The sequence below is a fragment of the Capricornis sumatraensis genome, chromosome 4, assembly GCF_032405125.1.
Source record: "Capricornis sumatraensis isolate serow.1 chromosome 4, serow.2, whole genome shotgun sequence".
NCBI classification, from domain to species: Eukaryota; Metazoa; Chordata; class Mammalia; order Artiodactyla; family Bovidae; genus Capricornis; species Capricornis sumatraensis.
The window spans coordinates 146,168,854-146,196,270 of NC_091072.1; the positions used below are offsets into that span (position 1 = coordinate 146,168,854).

At 46.0% G+C, this 27,417-nt stretch overlaps 1 protein-coding gene and 1 pseudogene across 1 annotated transcript in view; one reads left to right on the top strand and one right to left on the bottom strand.

Moving 5' to 3' along the window:
• The window catches only part of LOC138078778 (deleted in malignant brain tumors 1 protein-like), a 373,461-nt gene that overhangs the window by 131,908 nt on the left and 214,136 nt on the right, over nt 1–27,417 (top strand).
• The window catches only part of LOC138077993 (antigen WC1.1-like), a 46,757-nt pseudogene continuing 26,651 nt past the window's right edge, over nt 7,312–27,417 (bottom strand).

Genomic DNA, 27,417 nt, shown 5'->3' on the forward strand with positions numbered 1-27,417 from the left:
TATTGGTGGCTGTCTGGACTATCTCATCTAAAGAGGCAGCAGGGTCCTGCTGCTATAGCTGTTATAACTTTATTCTGATGTCTGATGTGCATTGGGACAGGGATTTTCCTTTAAAATCACCTGTCCCTCATAAGAGTCTAAGTCCAAATTGGTAAACTTTTGGAGGGCCTCTTTTAGCCTTTCCAAAAAGGCAATGGGGTTCTTATTGGGTTGCTGAGTTATAGCTGAGACTGGGCACAGTCCCACAAGTAATAGGCTTCCTTCCATTTCCACGATTGAACTGTTTCCATGGGTGAACTTCCTTAGGGCTGAGTCTTTTTGAGACTTATTATACCCAGCACTATTGCAACCTGAGAACCAGGAGTCCCCAGGTCAGGGTGCAGATCCTCAGGCAAGCTGAGGCATGACAGCCTCCTGCAGCTTGAATCCCCTGGCAGGTCAAGGCAGGTCGACCTCCCTAGAATTGGGTCCCTGCAGGTCAAGGTGTGATGACCTACTGGGATCCCTGGACTGGCAGATCCCTGAGCAGGTTGAGCCATGACAACCTTTCAAGGACCAGATCCCTAGGCAGATCAAGGCAGAATGACCTCCTGAGACCCCCTAGACTGGAGTTGGGCATCCCCAAGGTCTCCAGCATGACCAGTGCTGGGTTTGATTTAGGGGTTGTAATTTTAACTCATTGCCAGTTTGTTCACTACAGATGGGAATAGATATCATGATGAAAACAATCCAAGCCTGTGCCCTGAGCCTGGGAAACTGATCCTCTTACTGCTCTAAGGAATTGTAAGTCACTGATTTCCTCCCTTAGTCCCCCATAAGAGCAGGTTAGGGTGTCTCCAATGGTAAACATTTCATTGTCATAGACCCACTTTAAGTAATAACAGAAGTAATTACAAAGGAGTGGGTTATCTGGCCCTGTTAGGGGCATTTAAGTATTGTAATAACAGGCTGAGTGGAGCAATGTTGCCTACAAGGGGGCAGGGTCCTGGCTGTAGGAGTTAGTAATTGGCTTAAGAACAAATTGGTAAGAGGCAACAGAGCAGATGTTCCATAAAAGTGGAGTGGAGTTTTGATCCAGCGATATGTTTGTAACTTTAGGAGAAGCGTGGTAAGGGTTTGGGCCCAAACGGGCTGCAGGGCTAACTCCCAAGGTGGCAAACATTATTCCTGGAAGCCCAATTGCCTTTGAAGGGATGCCAATAGATGGACTTCTAGCAGGCATTGTTTGCCTGTCTCCCACCCTAGCAGGTTCACTGAGAGATGCTGATGTTGCACATGTTGTAGGAAACTTTTCCTTCCAAGAGCCAGCTATTTTCTGGTTGTCCCTCCAGAAGATTGTGGAGGCAACATTGTGGGCCTGGACAGAGCTCAGGAAAAGAGCATGAAACAGGAGGGAAGGGGGCAGGGCACAACTTTTGAAAGAATGACATAGCACAAAGGCATAACATAAACTGATTAAAAGGATTTGGGTCCAAAATAACAAGTCAAATTCAAGTAAACCTTAATCCCCAATCTGTAAGCTAAATGACATACCCAGAGGTGGTAGGACAGCTCCAAGGCACTGTCAAAGGATGGAAGAGTGGGTGGTTCCCCAATGGTTGGGATGAACTATGAATTTACTCAGCTTGCAAAACCTAGCCAGACCACATTCCATGGCAGAAGCCCTTGCCCTCTGCAATGGCCCACACTCTGCGGAGTGTGCTTCTCTCTGAACTCTAACAAATCCACCTCTTATCGGTTGCTGTGTCTCTAACTGAATTTTGCAATGAGACATCAGAGCCTGAGCTTCATTAGGTCCTGAAGCCAAGTGTCATGGGTTTTGTCTGGGCTCAAGTCCTGGGAAAGAGGAGCTAAAGAACAGGAGGAAAAAGCAGTGGGAAAAAATGTGCCAAGGAATCCCCTTCATAGCTTGCTGGAAAATCTAAATACCTGACCTGTGCTCACAGATTTCATTGGCCTGATCCTTGACACAAAAAAGATTGAGGACAGAAGAACCTCCACTGGCTTGAGTAACAGCTACTGGGGCTCAGCAGATAGTGAAGCCTTTGGGACATACTAAGGAGTAGCCTTTCCAGAGTCCCTCAGTTGTGCCCACTGCCACTCGCCTGCTACCAGGGGGTTCAAGGAAACAAGAAATGAGAGACTGTGAAGGAATTAAGAGTTTGTTAGGCATATGTCCCTCCAGCCATAGGAGTGAAGACCTCCTACCTTAACTGAAGGTCTTCTGGAATCGGAAACTGAGCCGTGTGAGCTTTCTGCTGAGTTCCTTTTTCACTGTCCTGGTTTCCAGCATGCTAGGCTTCTTGTCACTTCCACTGTACTGGGTTTTCTCCCCGTTCCACTTCCACCACGGGAGCTTTCACCAAGTTGGGCTCCTGCTGTGCTTAGCCTCCCTCCTCCTTGTGGGGTCCATGCTGAGGTTGTTTCAGCCAGGTTAAATCCAAGTCACAGCACCATAGATGTCAGACAGTGAGTGAAAGTGAAGTTGCTCAGTCGTGTCTGACTCTTTGTGACCCCGTGGACTGTAGCCTATCAGGCTCCTCTGTCCATGGGATTTTCCAGGCAAGAGTGCTGTAGTGGATTGCCATTAGTGTGTAATTTCTTCAGTTCAGTCTCATCACAACAAATATTTGAAGCAACGGACCAGCCCTCGGTCAGACTATGTCACAGCTCTCAGACAGATCAGGGTTATAGCGCCATGTCACAGCTCAGTTTTATTTAGAAAATAAAGGAAAATACATCCTTAAGGCATGAAGGCATTCCGATCCAAAAGACACAAGAAAAGAGAGAGAGAGAGAGTGACTGGGAGAAAGCAGAAGAGAGAGAAGGAGAGCACGGGAGAGCATGGAAGAGAGGGAGAGAGGCAGAGAGGGAGAGAGGAAGAGAGGCAAGAAGGCAGAAAGGCAGATAGACAGAGAAGGAGAGAGCCCTTTGGCTCCTCTTTTTAGGTGTTTTTTTCTCCTCTCCCTGGGCCTGTCCTGTGTAAATTGGGCTAGCCAGGAGTGCTGTTTGTTCTACCTGAGGTCTTCAGTCTGGTCCTCAGTCCCTCCTCTTTTGTATTTTCATGGGCTTTTCCCTTACTTGTCTTTTAGCCACCGCCATTCTGGACATCATAGTCATAGTCAACAAAAGAGTCTGAAATGCAGTACTTGGGTGCAACCTCAGAAACGACAGAATGATCTCTGTTCATTTCCAAGGCAAACCATTCAATATCACAGTAATCCAAGTCTAAGCCCAGACCAGTAATGCTGAAGAAGTTATAGATGAACGGTTCTATGAAGACCTACAAGACTTGTTAGAACTAATACCCCCAAAAGATGTCCTTTTCATTATAGGGGACAGAAATGCATAAGTAGGAAGTCAAGAAACACCTAGAGTAACAGGCAAATTTGGCCTTGGAGTACAGAATGAAGCAGGGTAAATGCTAACAGAGGTCTGCCAAGAGAATGCACTGATCATAGCAAACACCCTCTTCCGACAACACAGAAGACTCCACACATGGATATCACCAGATGGTCAACATTGAAATCAGACTGATTTTATCCTTTGCAGTCAAAGATGGAGAAGCTCTATACAGTCAGCAAAGAACAAGACTGGGAGCTTACTGTGGCTCAGATCATGATCTCCTTATTGCCAAATTCAGACTGAAATTGAAGAAAGTAAGGAAAACCACTAGATCATTCAGGTATGACCTAAATCAAATCCCTTATGATTATACAGTGGAAGTGAGAAATAGATTTAAGGGACTAGATCTGATAGATAGAGTGCTGGATGAACTATGGACGGAGGTTCGTGACATTGTACAGGAGACAGGGTACAAGACCATCCCCAAGAAAAACAAATGCAAAAAAGCAAAATGGCAGTCTAAGGAGGCCTTACAAATAGCTGTGAAAAGAAGAGAAGCAAAAAGCAAGGGAGAAACTGAAAGATATACCCATTTGAATATAGAGTTTCAAAGAATAGCAAGGAGAGATAAGAAAGCCTTCCTCAGTGATCAATGCAAAGAAATGGAGGAAAACAATAGAATGGGAAAGACTAGCGATCTCTTCAAGAAAATTAGAGATACCGAAGGAACATTTCATGCAAAGATGGGGTCAATAAAGGACAGAAATTGTATGGATCTAACAGAAGCAGAAGATATCAAGAAGAAGTGGCAAGAATACACAGAACTGTACAGAAAAGGTCTTCATGACCCAGATAATCATGAATGTGTGATCATTCTTACTCACCTAGAGCCAGATACCCTGGAATGTGAAGTTAGGTGGGCCTTAGGAAGAATCACTATGAACAAAACTAGTGGAGGTGATGGAATTCCAGGTGAGCTAATTCAAATTCTAAAAGATGATGGTGTGAAAGTGCTTCACTCGATATGTCAGCAAATTTGGAAAACTTATGACTGGAAAAGATCAGTTTTCATTCCAAACCCAAAGAAAGGTAATGCCAAAGAATGCTCAAACTACCTCACAATTTCATTCATCTCACATGCTAGTAAAGTAATGCTCAAAGTTCTCCAAGCCAGGATTCAGAAATATGTGAACTGTAAACTTCCAGATGTTCAAGCAGGTTTTAGAAAAGGCCGAAGAACCAGAGATCAAATTTCCAACATCTGCTGGATCATTGAAAAAGCAAGAGAGTTCCAAAAAACATCGATTTCTGCTTTATTGACTATGCCAAAGCCTTTGACTGTATGGATCACAATAAACTGAGGAAAATTCTGAAAGATGGGAATACCAGATCACCTGACCTGCCTCTTGAGAAACCTATATGCAGGTCAGGAAGCAACAGTTAGAACTGGACATGGAACAACGGACCGGTTCCAAATAGGAAAAGGAGTATGTCAATCCTGTATATTGTCACCCTGCTTATTTAACTTCTATGCAGAATACATCATGAGATACGCTGGACTGGATGAACCACAAGCTGGATCAGGATTGCTGGGGAAATATCAATAACTTCAGATATGCAGATGACACTACCCTTATGGCAGAAAGTGAAGAGGAACGAAGAGCCTCTTGATGAAAGTGAAAGAGGAGAGTGAAAGGTAGGCTTAAAGCTCAACATTCAGAAAACTAAGATCATGGCATCTGGTCCCATCACTTTATGGCAAATAGATAGGAAAACAGTGGAAACGGTGGCTGACTTTATTTTCTGGGCTCCAAAATCACTGCGGATGGTGATTGCAGCCATGAAATTAAAAGATGCTTGCTCCTTGGAAGGAAAGTTATGACCAACCCAGACAGCATATTAAAAAGCAGAGACATTACTTTGCCAACAAAGGTCCGTCTATTCAAGGCTTGGTTTTTCCGGTAGTCATGTATGAATGTGGGAGTTGGACTATAAAGAAAGCTGAGAACAGAAGAATTGATGCTTTTGAACTGTGGCACTAGAGAAGACTCTTCAGAGTCCCTTGGACTGCATGGAGATCCAACCAGTCCATCCTAAAGGAGATCAGTCCTGGGTGTTCACTGGAGGGACTGATGTTGAAGCTGAAACTCCAATACTTTGGCCACCTGATGGGGAGAGCTGATTCATTTGAAAAGACCGTGATGCTGGGAAAGTTTGAGGGAAGGAGGAGAAGGGGACAACTGAGGATCAGATGGTTGGATGGCATCAATGACACAATGGATATGGGTTTGGGTGGACTCTGGGAGTTGGTGATGGACAGGGACAGGGAAGCCTGGCGTGCTGCAGTTCATGGGGTCACAAAGAGTCAGACACGACTGAGTGACTAAACTGAACTGAACTGATTCTGGACTCTTTTGTCCTATTCTAACTACCTAACAGATATCATTTATTTCTTTCATCAAATGTCATTTATTTCATCAATTCTCAATGGTGAATGGCCATGTGAGCTGCACTGGGAGACGTCCTTGGCATCTACCCATCCCCAGGCACAGCCTAGAACTATGAGGACTGAAGGCATGAGTGTAGGTCAGAGCCCTGGATTCCATGCAGGCCATCAACAAAGTAACTGGGTGGGTTCAGCTCACATCCAGGCCACCACTCTCAGGTCTTATGTTAGAACAGCAGCTTCTCCACATGTCCACAATGGAATGGGGGATGGGTGCGTGGGTAAATGTAATCTTTACTTAGGCACTCTTGCATGACAGCTCTCTCTACCCTGAGGAATCACACAGGATCATATTTATATTTTCAGTAGTAGCCAGATTAAGGCAATCTTGAAACAGCATGTTTTCAGAGAAGCCATTAGTCTGAAATTCTTCCTTTAAGAGTTTAGTCATATCAGACTCCTCCATCCACATCTCTGAAACAAGTAGCTAAGTGTTCCTGATCATTCTGTCTACATCCCTTCTTCTAGATCCCATCTGGTTAGGTCTTTCTTGCCCTCCTGTCCGACCTGGATGCAGGGTATAGGTGAGCACCAATATGCCCTCCATCAACTGGAAGAGATATGTAAGCGGATATAAGTCACTTAGAAGGAGAGATAACTGGAGAGACAAGAAATAGCAGCATCCTGAAGAAATAGTAGGAAGTGATGGAGAGAAAAGAATGGAAAAAACATTTCTTGCCATATCAATAAACAAGAAATATCACAGCCATCAATGATTTCTGGCCTCCAAATGTAAGTGAGGTCTCCCAAAACTTTGATCCAGGGGATGCTTCCACCCCCACCCCCCCGCCCCATGGTGATTGCTGAGGAGCTGGGGAATGCAAGAAGCAGCCATCTGCCACTCCTTAAGGTGAACAAGGAAACAAGGTTGGCCCCAGATAGCTGAGCTGCATATGAAAGAATTGCATTCACTGAGTCCAGAGGCTTGCATCTTCCCATATATAGAACGTTACATTCCCTAACTTGGTACCTGATCTTTGATCTTCAGACTGCCTGCTCCCTTTGTTGCAAACTCATGTATAGCCTGCTTTCCTCTCCTGACTTTTTGGAGCAGTTTACTCAGAGTTACTAAGATGCTGTCTCCAGTGTCTGGAGTCCTAAACATTCCCACCAAATAAAATAACACTACTTTCAGGTTCTGACTATAGTTTTTGGTTGAGAAGTTCATCTTGCTAGGAAGGGGGGTGTGAATGTGGACCTAGTTTAGACTCTTTTTCTAAGTAAGAGTGACCTGGAGCATTTGTGATCCAGGCAAAGTCATGACCTCATTAGCCTTTGAAGGAAGTGAGAAAAGAGGGCAGTGCACTCATCGTGTATTTCCTTTGAGGAAAATGGTGTTTGAGAACCAATCATCTAAAAGCATCTGACATGGAACTTGGTAAACTACCAACAAAGCAAAAAAAGTTACTTTATTTAGAATATTTCACTTTGAGCAATTTTCATGTAACACAATTACTACATCACCAGAAAGTCACTGAGGATGTTCCTGGGACACTGAGTTCAACATCATCGTACCCAGGGTCCCCTTTTTCCCCTGGAGCAGCCAGGGGCTCTCTTCTCCTTCCCCAGGGTTAGCTTCCTCTCTAGAGATGTCTAGAAAAGAGTCTGAAAGAGGAAAGAGAAATATGATTAGAACTGAGACAAGGGGACTAGACAGTGTGGTGGAAGCGAGTTAAGTGTGTGGTGATGACAAAGCATCCCTGGGACCCAGATGTGGGCAGGAGGGTCAGGCTATTCTGCATCAGTTACAGTGAGGATGGATCCCAGCTGTCCTCTCAGATCCAGTCCATGTGGTCTCTGGGGCCTCAATTCATGTGGAAATCCAGCATCACAGGAGACCTGTGCTCACACAGGAGCTCTGGGAAGACCTGCCTCCAAGCTACACAATCAGCAAGGAGATGCCCAAGAATGGTAAGGATCATAACAATGAATTTAAATGTTCTCCTCTCACAACAGACAGATGTGGAATCACAATGAGAGGGAGAGTGGAGAAAAGAAAACCTGAGTTCCTCACTTACAAACCAGTTCTGCTCTTAGTTGACTTGACTCCTGTTCCCAAATGTCCACAAATACTATAACAGGTGCAGCCACAGAGGTCCCTCCCCAGGGACCACATGGGCCCTCAGATGGGGAGAAATGTTTTTCTCCAGAGAATGAGTGTCTTCTTTCGGCTACTGAACCATCTGGAGCAAATTAGACTTCAGCTGACCTCAAACTCTGAGTCCATGACCCATCAAATTGGCTTAATGTTAAGGCCACTGTGTATCATAGATTTGTACATGTTAGTGCTGACATATACACAGAGCTCATCTTAGATTATCAGAATGCCTCACAAATTCAATACTGCAGTAAATTTTTTTAAATCTCTAGCTACCTTTCATGTATAAGACAGCACAGAGGTGTTATCAAAACACTTGTTCTATTTTGGATATCGTACATATGCTCAATTAATCTATGTTTTCTTTTCCTTTTGGCCACTGAGCAATGCTTGTGGGATCTTCGTTGCTTGACCAGGGATTGAACTCAGGTCCCAGCAGTGAAAGTGCAGAGTCCTAACCACTGTTTTGTCAGGAAATGCCCTAATCTGTAAATTATAATGCAAGCATATCACATAATTTATGTTATAGTATGGAGATATAAATGCCAAAAGTAGAGTGATTACTCACTCCCAAGGAGTATGACACCATTAAAGGCAGCATATGGTTGAGAAGTGAAGTGTTAGTCACTCAATCATGTCCAACTCTTTGTGACCTTATGGACTACAGCCCACCAGGTTCCTCTGTTGATGGGGTTCTCCAGGTAAGAATACTGGAGTGGGTTGCCATTCCCTTCTCCAAGGGATCTTCTCATCTGGTGATCAAACCAAGGTTTCCTGCACTGCAGGCAGACTCTTTACCATCTGAGCCATCGAATGCATGAGATTACCCAAATGCAAACCCTTAGAAAAGCTGGGAATTGAGAAGCTCAAATTCACCCTTTCCAGGACAGAAAGAAAAGATTGCAGGAGATCAGCTAACACCACTCACCTGTCTGAGAGGACCTGATCCCATCTTCCTTCTCTAGGAGCACTTCCTCTTCCCTCCTCTGTGAAGCAGGAGGAACCCCAAGCACTGGTACCTCTTCAGCGTCGTCGTAATCCTCACCAGGGGCTTCAGTCCTCTGATGTGGGGCTTCCAAGGGCAGAGCAGGGGTCAGATGAAACCAAAGTAAGTGGGTTGGTCTGGGAAATGACTAAGATCTCTTCTTACCGAGAGTTTCTGAGCCGCTAAATAAAGGCACTTTGTTTCAAAAGATTTTTTTTTTCCTCTAAGATCATGTTTCAGTTTGAAGTGTCCATAAACCAAAACATGATTTTACACATCTTTCTCAAAGCAACTCATACCATTGAGCATTACTAAACTATTACTAAACTATTTTGATAAACTGTGCTTTACAGATGTTATTTTAAAAAACGTGTGCCTGTTGTGATTCTGGACACAGAGAGCCCGGCCCCAATGTGAGACATCACAGAACAGCCAGTGAAGGGGAAGGACGGACCCCATCTGGACACAAGAGATGACTCTGGTCCATCAGATGAAGACTGTTCCCCTTGCATCTCGTCTCCATGAGGGAAACTCTCCTTCCCAAATCCCAGCTGAGGCGGATCCACCTCTATTACCTGGAGCAGACCTGGAGTCATTGTTGTCCTCACCATCTGACAGGAAGGCTAATGTGGAGACAAACATCACACAACACACAGAATGACCCTCCCCACACTCACGGGACCTGTGTTAAGGCTGGGAAGGGACAGACCTGGCCCCTGCAGTGTAGCCAGGGGGTTTTAGGGCTCTGAGAGGCCATCCTACGACTTTATAGGAGCTGCCTCTGTGAGCGTGGGGCATGCGTTGGGTCTGAAGACACTGAGAAGACCCTCACAGCCAGTGGGTGGTGACAACCAAAGGTCCCAGGAGGGCAGACAGAGACACCCACCTGGGATGCCCAGAAGACCCTCCTTCTGAGTCACAAGGTAATCAAGCTCCTCATGCACAGCTTCAGCAAGAGCATCTTCATAGCTGGATAAGGCTGAGAGATCCCCTAGAAGGTCAGAGAAGCCACCCCAGACACCCTGATCCAGCCAGCCCACCTTCATCTCCCCAGTGCTCACATGGGGGCTTGCCAAGGCCTCGGCTTAACCTCCCACCCCATGCCCCGTGTCAGCACCTTCTCCCCTGTCTGACCTGAATCCATAGCTCAGCCCTGACTCTGTTTGGTCTCATAGGAGAGGCCATGGCTTGTGAGAGTTCACACCCCAGTCCTAAGAACCTCTGTATACTCAGCCCTAAGAGTTTATCACAGAGCACATGGAGTTCTGCAACTCAGAACAGTACCTGGCCCAGGTTCCCCTCCTCACACCTGCCCCATCTCCTGCTTCCACACACTCTCCCTGGTCCCCAGTTCCCCCTGCAGCCCACCTCTGCGCTCTGCTCTCCATCTGAGCAGCTGAGTCACCAGGATGATGAGGACCAGGAAGAGAAGGGCCCCCAGGATGAGGCAGAGGACCCCAGGCAGGGAGAAAATGCCAGGGAGGGGATTTGAGGTTGTTCTGGTCCCTAGGAGAACAAGGCAAGTGGGTGTGGAGAAGGTCACATAGAGGCACAGAAAAACCCCCTGTGCCAGCATTTCCAGGGAGCTCCGGACAATGGCATCCCAGCCTCAGACACAAGTGCACTGACAGTGACTGGGGTCTTCCAGGTCTTGTCCTGAGATGAGTCAACTCCACTCCAGCTGAGGCAGAGCTGGGGATTGTCAGGGAGATGCCCTGCAAAGAAAGCCTCTGAGGACCTGGCTCAACCCCTCTCTTTGGGCTTCAGGAGACAAGGCGTCAAACAGTCCTGTGACCCGCGCCTCAGTGATGAGGATCAACACTCAGGGGCAGGTGCGAGAACCTTAGAATCTGCACCATGGGAACCAGACTCACTTGGATCCTGGGCATGAGAACCTTCTGACCCCAGGAACCAAGGCAGGGGATTTCCCAAACATAATGCCCCAGATCTTCCCCATCAGTGAGGGCTCCTCAGGCTCTTCCTCTCCTGAGCTGTCAGAGAGCCCATGGAGTATTTGAGAGTATTTGAGTATTCTCCCCTGCCCATGGATGGACCACAGTACCTGCTGTGTTTGGGGGCAACGTTTTCCTTGCACCTAAAGAGAAAAACAGAAGACTGGAGCAGGGTAATTGACCAGAATGCAGGGCAGTCCATTTTTCCCTCCTGAGCCTGAAATCACCCCTCAGTCTCCACAACACCAGTGTCCAGTCTTCCCAGCTCTCCCACCCTAGATCAGAGCCTCGGCACCCAGACACTGTCTCAATACAAACTCCCCACCACTCCCAGTCCAGCCCATTGCCCCCGTGATGCCCCAGCTTACCCAGGGTGGACCCTGAACCCCTTACTCACCAGAGCACCTCACACCAGCATCCTCCTCGTGCTTGCAGTTGCTCTGGCCCCAGGGCTCCGCAGCACAGTCCCACAGGGAGGACTCCCAGCACTCACACTGCACCTCGTCCAGCCAGATGCTCCCAATTCCAGGGCCAAACATGGCGGCCTGCACGGCTTCCAGGGCCTGGCCACAGCCCAGCTGCTGACACACCACCTTGGCCTCTGCCAGGCTCCAGGAGTCATCGCACACGGTGCCCCAGGAGCCGCTGTGCCAGACCTCCACCCGCCCTGAGCACTCGCTGTCTCCTCCCCTGAGCCGGAGCTTCTCCCTGTCTGGAAAGGCAGCAGCCCCTCCTGTGACTGCCCTGGTGGGAGGAAGGAGCCCCTGGGAGCCACAGGGAGGGGGCGGGGCTGACGTACCTGTGCAGGGGGCAGCAGTTGGACAGCTCTTGGGTCTTCTTCCTGCAGAAACAATGACGGGAAGCTCTGCATCAGGGACAGCTGTGGGACAGCTGTTCCCATACATGAGTAACTAAGGTTTTTTGTCACAATCAAATGACAAGAGACAACAGAACCTTCATCATTTACTTGACTGAGAAGGTCGCTGCATCTTATCAGCAGCTGATATTACTTTATCTAATTAGCAATTTACCAGACTCCACATTCCTTAACAAAAGGAAACAGACACAGAGACAAATACAAACATACACCTACATTTTGTAGACTCAACCAAAGCCCATCAATTAAATTTGAAAATATAAAATCATGCTAACAACATCTTACATGGTTGGGATTGACACAGAAACAGACAGTAAGTCACCTGCACACGAGATATAGGCTTCCTCCTTGGGAGAGCATGAGTTGTAATTCCAAGGGTCAGAAGGACACTGCCAGAGAGAGGTGTCAGTTTTCTGACACTGATTCCATCTACCCACTATGGTCTAGAAACTTCTCTAAGAGCAATAGAAGAGTTGAGACTTCCACTGTCCCCACAGCCAAGCTGTCTGCAGATCATGGACACAGTGATGTCTTCCATGGGGCTGTGGCAGACACTGCCCCAGGTCCCGTTGTAGAAAACTTCCAGCCACCCAGCATACTCCTGGTCCTCACTCACCATCCTGAGGGCCAGGAACTCTGAGATTGAAAGGGAGGGGATGGGACACAGTGAGCACTCCACTCAGTGATCTGGGTTTTCCTCTCCCCCAGAAGTTGTGACCATACATCCCTGACTCAGTGGAGGAGATGCCCATTGGGTGACAAGACTGACTTTTGCCTCCCTTTCATCTGACTTTGACCATTAATGTTTGTACATCTATTTCTACCACAACAATGTAGATATGAACAGAGAGCAACGCCAACTTGGGCACCTGCAGTGACAGGAGCTGATTCCTGCTTCCTGACAAAACTTCTAAAAGAACGGAATGTGATGTGGACAGTGAAGTGGTTGGCAGAATAACGGACCCGCAGAGATGTCCACAGCTGAATCCCAGAACCTGTGATATTTTACCTTACATTTTGAAAGAGACCTTACAGATGTGATTAATAAGGACCTTGGGATGGAGAGACAGAACTCAAATATTGAGGATTAACTATGTGAGCCCCGCCTAACACATCTTTAAACTCACTACATTGGGAAATGCATCATCTTTCCCAGCTCCAGTCAAAGGGAAATGTGAGTGAGGGAGAATGGTTGGAAGAGGCACTGTTGTCTGAAGAAGAACAAAGAGGGCTCTGAGACAAGAAATGAGGCCACACAGAAACCACAAAAGGCTGGGAAAGGAGTCCTCCCAGAGACTCCAGGAAGAACACAGCCCTGTGGACACTGGGATGTTGGCCTACAGAGACTCTCTTCAGATTCCTAGCAAACAGAACTCTAAAGGAAAATTCTGAGCTTTCACTATGCCAGGCTCCTCTGTTCATGGGATTCTCAAGCAAGAATAATGGAATGGGTTCTCATGCCCTCCTCCAGGGGATCTTCCTAACCTAGGGACTGAACCCACATCTCTTACATGACCTGCTTTGGCAGTCAGGTTATTTACCACTAGGGCAACTTGGGAAGCCCAGGATTTCAAGATGTTACTACCACAAGTAACTACAGAATGAGCCCTGCTTTCAAGTGTTAACTGTAAGAAATGGCTCTGTCAGGAAACACTGGTGAGAAGAAATGACGAGAACCTCAGCTGATGCAGGAGGAAGTGAAAGCACCTCGTTTTCACATCTACTGGAAAGACAGGTTCCATGGGAGGAAGCCTCCTACTCTGGTCCTTTCAACATCTCTCCATCAGGGCTCAGACCCCCGTCCTCCAGGGCCCCACCCCTACCCCAGAATGTGGACAGAGTGTAGTACAGACCTGAACAGATGACCCCCATGTCCTCCATGTGTCTGCAGTCGTGCCGCCCCCAGCCTCGGGAAGGGCAACTCCACAACGTGAGACTCATTTCCTGTACAGTTCAGGTCGCCCAGCCAGATGGGCCCTGATCCTGCCCCAAAGTGAGCAGACCTCGTGGTGTTGAGGGCTTCTCCACAGCCCAGCTGCCTGCACACTACGCAGGCATCGTCCAGGTCCCAGCCGTCATCACAGATGGTGCCCCAGAAGCCCTGGTCAAGGATCTCCACTCTCCCGGCGCAGGGACCGCCCCCGTCCACCAGGCGGAGCTGTCTGCCGTCTGAGGAGAGAGAAATGGGACAATGGGGCGGTGACGGGGTTGTAAAGGGTCTTCTCTTCTGTGGGACCCTCACCTGAGCAATAGGGGGCGCTCTCCTCTGAGGCTGCAGAGCCTGCTGGTTCTGGCAGGGAGTCATTGCACTGGGGCAGCGCCTGGGTCTGGTTTCCTGAAGAAACAGCAATGATCAGGGTGTTGGTGATTGAAAAACAGGAAAATAATTAAACTAAATAATGACAAGCAGTGGGGTCTGAGAAGAAAAATGTGACATAGCAGTTTTTGCACTTTAGTTGCTCAGTAGTTTCCAACTCTATTTGACTCTGTGGAGTGTAGTACACCAGGCTCCTCTGTCCATGGGATTCTCGAGGCAAGAATACTGGGATGGATTAACATTTCCTCCTCCAGGGGATCTTCCCCAACCAGGAATCGAAATGTCATCTCCTGTAGTTCCTGTATTGGCCAGCAGATACTTTACCACCGAGCCTTTGGGGAAACCTAGGTTAACATAGCTGCAAAATTTTCATAACTGTAGTGTTCACCTTCGCTGTGAAGAGTTCTGCTTTTAACAATTTTTGTCTCAAGCACTAAGAGTGAGTTAAATAATTTCTGTCCCTAAAGTGAAAGTGAAGTCACTCAGTTGTGTCTGACTCTGTGACTCCATGGACTGCAGCCTACCAGGCTCCTCCGTCCATGGGATTTTCCAGGCAAGAGTACTAGAGTGGGGTGCCGTTTCCTTCTCCAGGGGATCTTCCTGACCCAGGGATCAAACCCAGGCCTCCCACATTGCATGCAGAGCCATCAGGGAAGCCCCAAATCTGTCTGTCCCAAAATCTACCCCTGTGGGGGGCGCTCCACAGAAAGAGAGAGGCAGTGAAACTTCCCTCAGCAAAGCCAAGGGGTCCCGAGGAGAGGTGAGCCTGCTGTCTGCCAACCCAGCTCCTCGGCGAGCGAGAGACAATCAGGCGCAACAGGGGTTCCCTCTAGGCAGTTCCGCTTTATTGCCACAAACTCTTGGTTTATATAGGTAAGCAGGGGGGTTTTGTGAGGGACTTTCTATAGTTGCACCAATCACGTTAAAGGTCAAATCGTCATGCGCCTTCATTGTAACAAGAGTCTATGGTGATCATGAGCTGTCCACGTGCACGGAAATCAAGAGAGCCAAAAGTTTTGACAAACAACTTAGGCCGTGCCCTCATCTCGTCCGCCAGGCGCCATCTTAGCTCTAAACTGCAAAGCTAGCCCTTCTTTTTTAAGGTTTCCCATTTAGGGCTCCACATCTCCCCCTTTGTTATTTTATTTAAGCCCTCGAGACATTTGTATTGATGTTCTGTAGAGCAAGGCGTAAAGCTGTAGGCGGCCAATCTCCAGCCTCGCCAGCCCCTTTCATGGCTGTGCCTCTTAGGTTGTCCTCCTCTGAGGGTCTTACCCGTCATTGGCTATCCAGCCACCTCTTGGGGGCTAGGCGGAATCTCTCTAGATGATGGGCATCTAGAACTCTTTTTATTTATCTGTCTCAGTTAATCTCTTGAAGGGCTAAATTAATCCAGGGGTTTTGTGGGTGCCTAATGTGGGGCTTCTTTTTCATGACCTGGGCAAGCATAACTATTTTTTGCTGTAAGCGCCTATTGTGGGCTGTGAGATTTTTTTTACCTTTAACATTACAACAAGCAGAATAACAAAAACAAGCAAATAGAAGGCATTTTTAAACCAGGTAAATAGACTTTGTACCCAGTCCCATAGATCCGTTGCTCCCTTTTTCACCTGTTAGAGTCTCGTTTAACAGTGGAAAAGCTGTCAGACAAAAGCTGGAGTATCTCACATCGAAGTCTATGTGGGCCAAGACACTCAATGTCTCGATCGTTCTGGCGTGGAGATCAAGCTGTTGTTGGGAGTCCCATTATGGTAGATCTCAGGTGTTCGAGCTGGTTTGAAATCCTTGAGCAGAGACAGTGGATATGTTGTTTATAACCTCGATGGTCTGAGCTTGTTGAACTCAATGGATGCTGACACTGTTGTACCCTCATGGTTGATGGCCTTGTATGTCGTTAAACCCAGGCTTCAAAGATTCTAAAAACTGTTGCACAGCCATGGCAATGACGAAAGTCAGCAAGGAGAGGATAGGTAATCCAACGATCACCAGGAGCAGTGTCCACCAGGGTCCCCGCATCAACAATCTGAAAGGGAAGAAAAGATCGCCTCAGGTACGTTTTGTTCTTGGGCTCAATATGTGAGTCTCTTTAATCTGTGTCACATTTTGAGATTTGACCTCTCTCTTGTGGTGTAAATTTAAGATTCCTTGCTGGCACCCATATAAGGCTGGGATCCCTTTGATGTGGTCCTCCCACAGGCCATCATAGTGGAGAGGGCCTTGGTCACCGCCTCGGTAAGGGCTTCAGTCTGAGCCTGAAGGGCAGTCGAAATAGAGCAGGTCTGATGGCTCTGTATCCCCATGTCTTTGGTGGCTATAATCCATCGCTCCATACAGTGGTCTTTCTGTCCTGCACAAGCCAACCTATGGTCTGAGTTCATCCCTTCCCAGACTAATAACCTAACAAATTGATCTCTCAGGGTCCCCAGAGGGAATTTCCTCTGTATACTCTTTTCCACCTGATCTATGAAGGTGGAGAGGTCTTCATTATTTTTTTGAGTGATGCCCGATATAGGCGGCTCACTGGGGCCCTCTGCAAGCTTTTTCCAGGCGGCCAGGCATATGGACCACACCTGATCTGTATAAGGAACAGGAATGGTGGCCTGTTGAGGTCCCGTACTCCATTGATCTGCAATCCCTGACAACATCCCGAAAGTCACCAGGATAGCAGGGTTGGCAGCTTGATTTCTTTCTGCCTGAGCATGACACTCTTCCTTGAGAAAGGCACACCATTTGATATAGGTGTTACTGGGGAGCACTGCCTTACATAGCATCTTCCAGTCCTGGGTCATACAAGGTTGATGACCCAGGCCCTGGAGAATAGTTTCTTCCCACGGGGAGTTTGGGCCATCCTCTGCCACTGCCTTTTTGAGCTCTTTTAAATCATTGGCCTCCCAGGGGTACCAGGCTGCCGGCCTATTCCCATTTACAGGAAAAGCTTGAGTCGGGCCAGTAAAGGGCAGTGAGGATCTCCAAGGGTCCCTGGGATAGGTTCTCCCTTCCCAAGGTGACCTCATTGTCTTTCCCACCCAAGGTGCTCCCAAAACTTCCTCAAATGGAGGAGGCAGGGAGGGGCACAGATCTTTCCCCTGGGCTCCCGGTCTCGGGGTATCAGAGGGGTCTCTATTCTCTTCCGCCCCTTTATCATCCCCAAAAGGCTCCCATGGCCCACTATTCACTCTAGAGTCTTTATTCCCTACAGTCTCTTTTGTTATATTTTTGTCCGACATGACTCGTTCCTCGTCAAACTTTTCCCATTGTTTTTCTGATTTTGAATTGGGGGTACCCGTATCAGTGACATGCTCCTCGCTCGCTCCATGAAAAGCAGAGCTTGATGGCCGAAATGGTCAGACAGAACCCTAAGGGGGGCTCCTCACCGTGTTGAGCCTCTGGCTGCCTAGCAAAGGTTTGTACTCGATCCCAAGTGTCCCAAGAGAACAGATTGGCCAAAGCAACCCAGGGGGTTAACTGTACAATGGTCCCCCAGACCTTAATGGCCTGAGCGTCAGAAATCTCAAGTCCCTTGCTTATGAGCATATACTCAGTGCTCTGAGTGCGGGCTCATCAGATTTCCTGATGTTATTGCCTATGCTGCTGAGACAGAATAGAAAGAAAAGTAACTGAGGACAACCACCAAAAATCCTACCAGGAGTGGTGGCGGCCAGAAAGTTGGGCTTGTGGTATGCTTTTGAAACTGTTTATGTGCCTGCATCATTGCACAGAAGTTTTCTTGCTGGGGCCGGCACCCTAGAGGTTTCTAGCCCATTTGGTGACCCCCTTATCCTGTCACGGGAGTCTTCAAGTGGCAGGCACCCTAATGGCCTTTAAGTGCCTGACCCATGCCCACAGGGAAGATTCTAGGCCACGTCCTCAGTTAAGAATGATTAAAGGAGAGTTTCACCCAGTTGGGCTCTAGTTACTGAGGCTTACTTGTTGCGGGGCCTTCAAAGTCCACCAGAGAGTGACCCTAGCCAGGACTTATCAAATTGCCTCCATAACCATTCACCTGTTCACTGAAACTCCTGAAAAAGGAATTAAGGACAGATCAGGAAAGAAGAGGAGAGAGAAAATAAGTCAAGAGAGTTTTTTACAATTCCCTCAAAACAGAGGGGGGCCCACGATGATATCCAGATTACCTCGGGCGATACTCCTCTAAAGTGGAGCTCCGCTCTGCGACCAGCCTAGGGTCCTTCATCGCTCCTTCTTTCAGAGCTGCATGGTGACACCACCTCCATCCATCCACTTTGCACCCCACGTTGGGCGCCAGTTTCTGCAGGGGGCGCTCCGCAGAAGAGAGAGGCAATGGAACTTCCCTCAGCAAAGCCAAGCAGTCCAAAGGAGAGGTGAGCCTGCTGTCCGCCAACCCAGCCCCTCAGCGAGCAAGAGACAATCAGACGCAACAGGGGTTCTGTCTAAGCAGTTCCGCTTTATTGCCACAAACTCTTGGTTTATATAGGCAAGCAGGGGGTTTTGCGAGGGACTTTCTATAGTTGCACGAATCACTTTAAAGGTCAAATCGTCATGTGCCATAGTTGCACCAATCACGTTAAAGGTCAAATCGTCATGCGCCTTCATTGTAACAGGAATCTATGGTGATCACGCGCTGTCCACGCCCAGGGAAATCAAGAGAGCCAAAAGTTTTGACAGACAACTTAGGCCATGCCCTTATCTTGTCCGCCAGGCGCCATCTTAGCTCTAAACCCCAAAGCTAGCCCTTCTTTTTTAAGGTTTCCCATTTAGGGCCCCACATACCCCTAAATAGAAGAAGCAAAATAAAACACTTTCTGAAGTATTTCTACAGTTTGCAATCTACAGTGTCTGCATTTAAAAAAAATTATTGAAAATAGATCTCATAAGAAACCAAGAGGAAGTGTAGACATTAGAAACAATTCCCCAGGATACTTGGCTACTAGAGTTACTTGACAGAGAATTTAAAGAGGCTTGATTAAGGTGCCCACGAAATTAACTGAGAAAATGCACACCCTGATGGAAAAGAACAAATAATGCTAACAACAACAACAAAAATAAATTAAAATTCTAGAGCTGAAAAACTTACTAGTTGAAATTAAGAACTAAAGAAAGAGCATATGAGCACATTAGCTCAGCATAAGGGAGAATCAAAAAAGCTGAAGGTCATAGGACAAACACACCTCTATTTAGAAGTGCAGGCCACACAGTAAGTGTCCCAATTACACTGTTGTATAACAAATTGTAAAAACAGCCTCTGAAGCTATATATATATATATATATATAGTGGAGGTATATATATATATATATATATATACCCACACTCTTCATTTTCTTAAGTCTTCCTGGGTCAGTTATTTGAGAAAGACTCAACTTGGCAGTTGTGTCTTGGGATCTTTCATGTAGTTGCATTTGGATGTCCTCTGGTGTTGAAGTCAGCTGAGGACTTGACTGAACTTTGGTTAATAAAGAAATTTCTTGAATTATTTTAGGGATAAAAGGACATCATGACTACAGCCTAATTCAGAAAGACTTTACATATATATGGAGAAATGGGGCAGGAGGGGGATAGAGAGAGAGAGAGAGAAAGAGAGGAAGATTACAGCAAAATACTAATATTGGGAGATCCAGGTAAAAGTCATCTGGGAATTTTTATATTATTTTTGCAACTTTCAAGTCTCAAATTAGGTCAAAATTAAAAAAAAAATTAAAAGGTGAAAATAAGTCAGAAAGAATTCATTCCTAGGATACTTTCATTAAAGAAATACAAATAATTTCAAAAACGTGAAACACCTAGGAGAAAATCTAGTAAAAGAAGGGCAAAACCTCTGATAGACCTAACTGAATGGAGGGATATGTCATGTCAATGAACTGGGAGACTCAAAATTGTCAAAGTCAATCATTCTCAAATTTCCGGTAGATTAAATATAATCTCAATCAATATACAGTTATGAAGTTTCTTTTGGTGAAAAATAACAAACTAATTTCAAAAATTTTTTTAAACATAAAAGGCCAAGAATGACCAACACAGTTGGCAAGAAGAGCAACATAGTTAATATAAAGTAAATCTTGTAAATTAAAATTACCCAAACTTACTATAAAATTACAATAATTAAGAAAATATAGCATTTGTGCAAGGATAGACAAATGATACAATGGAATAGAACAGAGAGTCTAAAAAGGGCGTAGACACATATGCCCTTCTCCTTATGGCAAAGGTGGCACACAGTGGAGACAAAAATCTTTTCAGAAAAAGATTCTGAGTCAATTAGATGTCAATATGAAACTTGACCCTTAGCTTCTATAGATGTCAATCTCAGAAGGAATATACAAATATATGCAAGAGAAAAATAAACTTCTGTAAGATACTATTGAAGAATGTTTTTATGGTCTTGGAGTAAGCAAAGTTCTTTTCAAAAGGATATAAGAAGTACTAAGTATACCAGGAAAAACTAGTGAGTTATATTTCCTTAAGATTAAGAACTTTGCTCATCTAAGGACACGGTACCATTCAGAAAATGAAAATAAAAGACCAAGGATTAAATAAATAGCATAGTTTTCACCCAAAGTCATTGTCATGGTAAGTTGTGGCATCATATTTGTAATAGTCAAGGACAGAAAACAATTCAACTCTCTACATCAGTCAAATAGGTCAGTATATTGTCATGTGATCATTCCAAGAACTACTCTACAGTAATAAAAATGAATAGTCAGCTGCTATAAACAACATCATGAGTGAATCCCAAACATAATGTTGTGTCAAAGAAGTGAGACACCCAAGAAACATACTGCATGATTTTATATAAAGTTCAAAAATCGATAAAATATCCTATGGTTGTTGTTGTTGTCCAACTGCCCAGTCATGTCCAACTTTGCGACCCCATGGACTGCAGCATACCAGGCCTCCCTGTCCCTCACCATCCCCTGGAGTTTGCCCAAGTTCATGTTCATTGCATCAGTAATGCCATCCAGCCATCTCATCCTCTGACACCCTCTTCTCCTTCTGCCCTCAATCCTTCCCAGATTCAGAGACTTTCCCAATGAGTCATCTATCCACATCAGAAGACCAAAATACTGGAACTTCAGCTTCAGCATCAGTCCTTCCAGTGAATATTCTATGGTAGTAGAAGTTAAACTGTTTTCACTGGAGAGGACACAGGACATAGTTACTGGGAGGCAACAGTGACTCTGTAGTGCTGGGAGTGTTCTCTTGGCTTATCTGGGTTGGGGATCATGACTGAGGTCTACACTTATTGCTGGTGCATCATTTTCTTTGATTATTTGTAAATAATAATGCTGCTTAAAAATATGTTATTCCCCTTCACCCTTCTTGCCCTGACCTGAAAAATGAATGAACAATGAGAGAAAACATATTTCACCATGAAATATCTGATTTTTGAAGCCAGGTTTCCCTCACTTTCTGCTCCTGGGGACATTTCACTCTTCGAGTACCAGAAGCCCTTCCCTCTCTTACCTGAGCAGATCACATAGGCCGTGTTGCCATGGGAACAGTCAGGACCACCCAGGGCAGTCACAGGGCACATCCATAAGAAGGACTCAGCCCCCGAGCAGTGAAATCGGACTGTTGAGATATGATCTCCTCCTTCTACAAAGCGTGGTCCTCTAGGGGTGGAGATGGTGACTCCACAGCCAAGCTGATGACAGAAAACATTGGCATTGGCCAGACTCCAGTGGGAGGCACAGAGCGCTCTCCATCGTCCAGAAATGTTCATCTCCACCTGCCCCTCACACTGAGAGGAGCTGTTTGTCATGAGCCGGACTTCTGCATACATTGGTAGAAGAAGACAGGATGTCAGCAAAATCTCATTTTTTAAAAAAACCTGAACAGAGTGTGCAAGGAGGTTAAGTCCTGACCTGCATCTCACCTGAACAGACAAACTGAGCAGCTCCACTGTGGTGACAAGTGCCCCCTGGACAGGGCACTCTGGGGCAGGACCAGAGCTCAGGCTCCTCCCCCTCACATCTGAACTCTTCAGCACAGACCCGGCCATCTGACTCTCTGAAAGGCATGTGTCCCAGGACAGAAACAGCCTTGCTGCATCCCAGCTCTGCACAGATGACCTGCGCAGTGGGAAGTGTGAAGTTTCCATCAGACACTGGGATCCAGGCTTCTCCAGAATACACTTCTACTCGCCCTGAGCAGGGTCCTTCTCCTCCAGCCAGACGCACAAATCCTAAGGGGAAAAATCAACAGCAGCAGCAAACCCTGTGGCTGTTCATAGTCCTTGCTTGGCATTGGAAACAGCACATCATAGGCAAGGATGTGAAAGTGTTTCACCTCTAGGAGTGGGGCATGGAGAGAGAATTTGACAGTTAGTGTCAGAATCGTATTAGTAATTTCATGAGCGAGTTTATGAAAAGAAACCCAGAGAAATTTGCAGTCAGTAAGAATGTATATTTTGAGGTTGATTAGGATGAGAATTCCTCACCTAGGCACCTGGAAATGACAAGACCCAAGGAAACTACACTGCAGCAGGCATCAGACTTGAGCACAGAGCTGAACTAACTCAGAGTGAAGTAGGTTTATGGGATTCAATAGTTTAGAGGACTAAGAGCCAGACAAGGTTAGAAGGCCATCTGAGATCTCTGGAGCTAGAATTCTGGCCAGTTTTCTCTCAGGAGCCAAAAATCAAGTCACTGAAGACAGGGGACCTCATAGTGGGATATCTATGAATTCAGGCTAGACTGTAGACAGACTTATGGCTCACGGGAGGAAAGCTAGACATCATACCAAGTCTACAAGTCTATTATGATTTTTTTATATTATAACAAGCTTATTATGATTTCGGGACTTCCCTGGTGGCTCAGATGGGAAAGCGTCTGTCTACAATGTGGGAGACCTGGGTTTGATCCCTGGGTCGGGAAGATCCTCTGGAGAAGGAAATGGCAATCCACTCCAGTACTATTGCCTCAAAAATCCCATGGACAGAGGAGCCTGGTAGGCTACAGTCCATGGGGTCGCAAAGAGTCAGACATGACTGAGCGACTTCACTTTCACATTATGACTTCATATATATTTCTCATAATTCTTGATGGTGAAAGATTCCCAGGATTTCTAAGGTGACTTGGTTGTGAAAAGAAGTTGTCCATAGATGAGTTTGAATATTAAGAAAGTTCAGAGAATCATAGAAGAGGGAGGGGCTGGTCCTAGCCATCTTTCTTGAAAGCCTAGGATTTATCAAGGGAGAGAATGAGTTTTCAGTGGGAGTATGCAAATCCGCTGTTTGATTACTTTCTACTAGACATGGGGATCTAAGACATGGGAATCTTAGCAAATACTAAGAAATGATGATAATTTAATGTGTTTTAATCCTACATATATGCTAACTGCATATTCGTTTCCTATTTGGATTCTTGAGAAATAGCTAGCATCCAGTAAAAAAAAAGAGAGAGAGAGAGAGAGAGAGAGAGAGAGAGAGAGAGAGAGAGAGAGAGAGAGAGAGAGAGAGAGAGAGAGAGAGAGCAGAGAGCAAGCAAGCCATTTGTAATTTAGAGATTTCCAAATGCAAAAACTTCAATATAGATGAAAGATAGACAGACTTGAGGAAAATATCTGTCCAAGTTTTTGACAGATTTTATCTGCTGTGCTCCTCCTAACCCTGGCCACCTAACCCTGCTACCCTTTCCCATTTTACCCACTCCAGACAAGAGAATAATCTTAAAAGCTACAAATGGATGGAAAGGAGACTCTGAAAGGGAAGAACTTCTGTATGAGTGGAGTGTGGGTGGGGTGTGTGGTAGGTTAAACTGGGAGTGGATGGAGTATAAAACTGAAAGAGATCAAACTGTTCTGATGGAGAGTTCAGTCACAGGCTACTCAATTTTTACTCAACACCTTGTTAGTTTCTGTATTAATCACACCAGGTTATGAATTTAGAAAGAACAAATATTGCTTATATGTTATTGTAGATAGCCTGACACATGTTAGACACTCAAATATATTCAGAACAAGTCTTATACACATCAGGATAGTCTCCCAAGACAAATTATTATTATTTCCTTTTTACTTTATATTTGCTTTCAAATGGAAAAATAAGTCTGTGAACATAGCAAGAAAATTTATGAACTAGAAGGATGATGTGAGGGGATAAGTTATTAAAAATAATAAAACCAACCAGGTTATTATATAACAATAGAGAGAATGGGGCAGAATATAAATATCTAACAGACACAAAGACATACACCCACAGAAATTTAGTATTTGAAGAAGGTAATATTTTATATCATTAGAGAAGACAGACTGTTCAATAAATAGTGCTGAAACTTTTGGCCCCCATTTTCCAGGTTTAGTCCATTTGCAAAAGAGACATCAACCTGAGCCATAGGAGGGACCTCAGGGACCAAGTTGTCAGGAAAGGATTCTCTTTGCACCTATGCCTGAGCCTGGGAGAGCCCTGATTTTCTGTATCTCAGCTTTTGCTTAGGGCCCTTTGTCCCAAAGGCTATCTCACTGTTATAGCTTTGGGGCTGGATTTTATCCAGGGAACCACGAGAGCCTGAGGGACCAGGTGGATTTTCATCATTGTTCATGTAGATCACATCCTTACTTCTCTCCCTCTGACCAAGGTGGCCTCCTCTCTTCTCCCTGTAGCTGTGATGCATCTGCCCCCAGACCAACTCTCAGCCCTCTGACCTTCAGTCTGACCTGACCCTGGACCCTCTGGCTCTTCACCCATCACTCTGGATTCCTACTGGCTTGACTGGGACAGAGTACTGTGTGGCCTGAGTTGTAGGAACTATCCTTATTGGGTGAGGGATGTGGCCTCTCAGAGATCCACAAAGATCAAGTATCTTCCTGGAAGACCAGACCTGCCCTCGACCCTTTGGCTGCCCATTCCCCTCTGAAAGCCAGAGGGGATCAGTGTGACCTTTCCATCAAGGTGCAGCAAAGGCCAAGGAGAGTGCATCCCTAGAGGCCCAGTAATAGAACCTCTGATTGGGAAATGAAATGGAGAGAGAGGAGAGGCTACAAGGGAGTCATATCTGAATCCTCTGCAGAGGTCTGATATTTAAGTAGGAGGATGTTACTTGAAGGTAATATTGAGAATCTATTTTCATGTGGTTTGTTACAAATACAAGCACCTTTTTAGAGTCTGTTATATTCAAGAATTTTGACCGATGTTGGGAATGTAAGTCACAGTAAAACAATGCCCTTATCTTTTTAGAAGTGCAGGAGAAAAACAAGTAGACAGTTCAAAGCCCTCCAAAATGTTTATGAGAGACTTGGATAATCAAAGAAAGGGAAATTGCCCTTCCAGAGGGCCATTTATTTATATGAATAGACTGCAACAAAGGCAAAATGAAACTGTGGTCAGATTTATCCTTGTCTGGTTTCTTGCTGTACAGACATCCTGTGTCCTTAGGCGCACGTAGCATCCTCCACACCACACCTGGACCCTCAGTGCTGCTCAGAGAACCCACAGGTGACTTTGTCAGCTCCCGTTGCCCTTCCATCCCTCCTAGCTATGATAACTCTCTTCCAGCTTCTTCTTCCAGCTTGTCCCCTTACTTCTATTTCTAGCAAATAAACTCCCAATTGCAATTCTCTTATATAGCTGAAATCATCAGGTGTAAACTATATAATCTCTTACTATAAAACAGAAAATCAATATTTCATTGCCTCCACCTTTGATGTGTCAGTGCATGGCTAAGTGTTCTTTCAAAGTTTTGGTTTATGCAGATGTTTTAAAAGAAAATATGGACAAAGAATCTTTTCTAATAACAATGGAAGGAGAAGCATTTCATCCACAGTTCTCTGGTCCTACCAGCCAAATGGCTGTGAATATTTACATTTAAATTTGTAAAGGAGATGAACTTTGGCATAAATCCATAAATTGCTTTCTGATTTGTTTAATGATATCCCCTGTGCCTCCACTCCTGCTGACCTAGTGCAAAAGAGTGTATCATAGGGTAACTACGGAAATAACTCCATCCAGGGAAGTGGACCATCATTCTTGTCCCTCCATGCTATGGGTTCACTGTGCAAAGGGGTGTGTGTGTGTTGATTTGCAAGTATTTCACTCTACCAAAAATTATATAAAAAATTATGAAGATCAATTATAATTGGAAATAATAGATTAAACTCTGTCAGGTAAGATCACTGGAGAAGTAGTATCAGAGACTGACAAGAGGAAAGTAGTGAAGCCCATCACTCAGAGATAAACATGCCCTCAGGGAGGACGGGTAGATGTCTAGACCTCCCTAACTCAGTCATCTTCTATCGCCAGGTGATCAGACACCAACTTCCTTGGAACGTTCTACTTTCTCAGCCCATGGACAATGCACTGACCGTACCTGAGCAGACGACCCCAGCATCCTCTGCATGCCCACAGCCGTGCCGCCCCCAGCCCTGGGAAGGGCACCTCCACACGTGGGACTCTTTTCCTCCGCAGTTCAGTTCATCCAGCCAGATGGGCCCTGATCCCTGACCTAATTGAGCAAATTGCAAGGCATTGAGGGCTTCTCCACAGCCCAGTTGCCTGCACGCCATGCGGGCATCGTCCAGGTCCCAGCCATCATCACAGATGGTGCCCCAGGAGCCCTGGTCAAGGATCTCCACTCTCCCGGCGCAGGGACCGCCCCCATTCACCAGGCGGAGCTGTCTGCTGCCTGAGGAGAGAGAAATGAGACAATGGGCAGTTGACCGGGCATTGGGGCCTGGGTCGGGGCGGGGCCTGGGACGGGGCGGGGCCTGGGACGGGCCTGGGGATAGGAGTCTTCAGGTCCTGAGTCTCTTTTGAGGCTGCAGAGCCTGCTGGTTGGTGCAAACACGGAGTTTCTGCACTCCAGCAAGCGCCTGGGTCTGGTATCTTATAGCAGCAATAAGAATAATAAGGTTGAAAATGGGCAAAATTAAGAAATATTACTCTACTGAGTAGTGTGAGACAGATGATGTTACCCAAGTCCTATCAGTATTAACCTTCTGATTTGTAGAGTTCTGCATTGTTGTTTTTGAGTCACCAAGTCGTTTCCAACTCTCTTGCGACTGTATGGACAGTAGTCTGCCAGGCTTCTCTGTCCATGGGATTTCCCAGGCAAGAATACTGGAGTTAGTTGCCATTTCCTTCTCCAGGGGATCTTCCCAACCCATCGATCAACCAGGCATCTCCTGCAAGGGCAGGTAGATCCTTTAATACTGAGCCACCAGGGAAGTCAGACAAAGGTCTGTCTAGTCAAAGTTACGGTTTTTCCAGTAGTCATGTATGGATGTGAGATATGGACTATAAAGAAAGCTGAGCAGCGAAGAACTGATGCTTTTGAACTGTGGTGTTGGAGAAGACTCTTAAGAGTCCCTTGGACTGCAAGGAGATCCAGTCAATTCTAAAGGAAATCAGTCCTGAATAGTCATTGGA